This window comes from Penaeus vannamei, chromosome 35 (genome assembly GCF_042767895.1).
Source record: "Penaeus vannamei isolate JL-2024 chromosome 35, ASM4276789v1, whole genome shotgun sequence".
Classification (NCBI taxonomy): domain Eukaryota; kingdom Metazoa; phylum Arthropoda; class Malacostraca; order Decapoda; family Penaeidae; genus Penaeus; species Penaeus vannamei.
Window position 1 is genome coordinate 1,952,558 of NC_091583.1, and position 2,500 is coordinate 1,955,057.

Consider the following 2,500-nt stretch of genomic DNA (forward strand, 5'->3'; position numbering starts at 1 on the left):
CGGCGCAAAAGGCAGCACGGGATGTAACGGTTTCTCGGCCGCGGCCCATGGGAAGCGGCGAGGCAGCCACGCGCTTTCTCCCTCGCCGAAGCGTAGAAGCAAGCTGCTCCGGCGCCCGGCGACGAACACACGTGAGGCACGCATTGGATCCGCGTCTGGGCTCTGCGAGCGGTGGGTACCTCTCGATTCCTCTCTTGGGAGATAAAAAGATCTTGGTATGTGTCTCTGCCGTCATTATAGCAGTTCTAGGGTTGTTTTTAAGCTAAGTAATGGGAAATATCGATACAAAAAGACGTGGTTTTTAAAGTTTTAGAATGACCGTTGGTGTACTTCATCCTACCCCAAGACAAATATTCCTGAGGGGTAGGCCTACCTGTTGAAACATATCAGCTGCCCGTCATAGCAGTTGGACTGTAAATCTTTGGTCAGTGACATCACAGGGGTAGGTATGTTGTAGAAATAAACATATTACTTAAGACTCCACAGTGATATGTAGTGACATACCTATGAATGTGTGAATTACTGTTAAACTAGAAAATCTATGGATACATGAGGATAACAACTTCTCATTGTTTTTTCCAGACATATCCAGGTAAGCCTTATTAACTAACTTGCGGCTTTAAAATTCTAATGATGATCTTTTCCAGTCCCAACACTGGCACACTGTCAAGTACTTGCTAAAGCTTTCATGCCACCAAATCTAGTCGGGGACGCTGGAGCTTGGAATACGTCCACATTTGTAGATTTGTAAGCTCCATTTTTTTAAGAGTTTGTGTAATGAAAATTTGTCGGTCTATGCTGGAGTGTTGAGAGGCTGTGATGACAGGCATGTAAACCACTGGGCAATGTGAAGAGGCTTCTGCGAATGATGCGTAGGCTAGTGGTGGTGATGTGGTTCTGCAACTAATTAGTACCCTACAATCTGAAGTTATGCCTAACAGTGGTGCAGTGCTGAGTTCAGTGGGGGCTAATATACCTCCACCATGTATATTCTGCATGGATAGGGCATGGACTAGTTTGAATATGAATATTTGGAAGTATGCCAGCCCATGTTATAAAGATGTGGAAGTTTGTTGGCCTTTGCTTAGCCTAGGTATAAAGAATAGACCGATTCGGTAATGTCTAGCAACCGCCCCTATCAATGAGCACTGGGGGAAAACACTGTGGATTGCTTATAAAGTAGCTGAATTTTTTAGAGAATTTAGTTTCTTTACGTTAAAATGCTGAGGAGCTGTGTTGCTGTTGGTTGTTCAAACTACAATATGATGGGAAAGGAAGGTTTAACCTTTCATATATTTCTAGATTGTGATAAGAAACCTGAAAAAGGGAAGCAATGGGTACAGGCCATGAAAAGTCTGAACACTAATGGGAGTGCTTGGGCACCGGGGGGAAACTCTTTATATCTGCTCAGAACATTTTATTGATTAATATATTAATATTTTACACCTTTACAAATTCCAGAGACAGATAATCACTTTCAAATTCAATTTATCTACACTATCAACAAAGGCTAAACAAAGTCAACATTGTTGATATTAGGTTTTGGCAGTAATCTTGTACTCTAAAAAGCCCAACAATAATTTATTTATTTATTTTTATTTTTTTGTAATAAATTGATTTATCATGATTTAAATTTACAGGCAAACCTTCTCCAGATCCAACTCACCCAGACTTTATCCCAAGTGTCTTTGAGCACTGTCCATTAGATGGAAACAAAGCAGGCATACAGTTGCCTTATGCCTTTATGTCGGAAATGTCATATGGTCCGGAAGATGAAACAGCTGAAGAGGGCCTATCTCTGGAGGTTAAATCATTGAGGAGAGAGAAAAATGCATTGTGTGCTTGTAGGCCTGTATGTAACTTCATTGTCTCTTTTGTATAAACACCAAGTAAATGGGAAGAAAAGTGATGTCAGGAAATGGCACTGATTTCAGAAAAATACCCTATAAAGGTAAAAGTCACAGATTACTCTGGTAAATTGTTATCTTGAAATTATTATTATTGCCTGATGTGTTAATGAAATAGTCGTAGATGTCAGGATATTGAATAGTAGGCCATATCGAAGGATGGTCGATCTAAATTTCGGCAGTTAGATGGTATGGGCACTCTTTTAGCTGCACAGCTTTGTTTTGCTTCATATAGCTTTTCCACATCGGTTTTTGAAGAATCGGAGAATTCATACACTATTTTCACTCACTGATAGTGAGTTATTTGCGAGCGACGGGTTTGTTTTCACCAAGTGGAATGGTGCCTCTGACTCGTGACGTCACAATGAATTGGTCTATCAGACTGTTCATTTGCAATTTTAAAGTGAGGGCTTTATGAATGCTTGCATTTGTTGTGTGCTCTAGCAAAGTCTAACCTCTGCGTATTTAGAACTCGGCAGTTTTAGCATAAATTAGTAGTTTTTAAAAATTATTTTCTTAACTATATTATATGCTGATTATTTACTATACCACTTATTGTTGATGCATTTTCTATAACTGTTTCCATATTTTTG

General features: G+C 39.7%; 1 protein-coding gene across 10 annotated transcripts in view; it reads left to right on the top strand.

The window, feature by feature from the left end:
- LOC113805895 (nucleolar transcription factor 1-A) overlaps window positions 1–2,500 on the top strand; it is a 27,983-nt gene that overhangs the window by 204 nt on the left and 25,279 nt on the right. For 2 of the 10 annotated variants that reach the window (XM_027356965.2, XM_027356961.2), the window contains exon 1: window positions 1–215. This exon is cut by the window's left edge. The gene's annotated coding sequence lies outside the window, so the exon portion shown is untranslated. Of the gene's footprint in view, window positions 216–311; window positions 447–481; window positions 593–2,500 lie in introns of those variants that run through there. The other 8 variants (XM_027356966.2, XM_027356962.2, XM_027356964.2 and 5 more) reach the window with 6 other exon arrangements.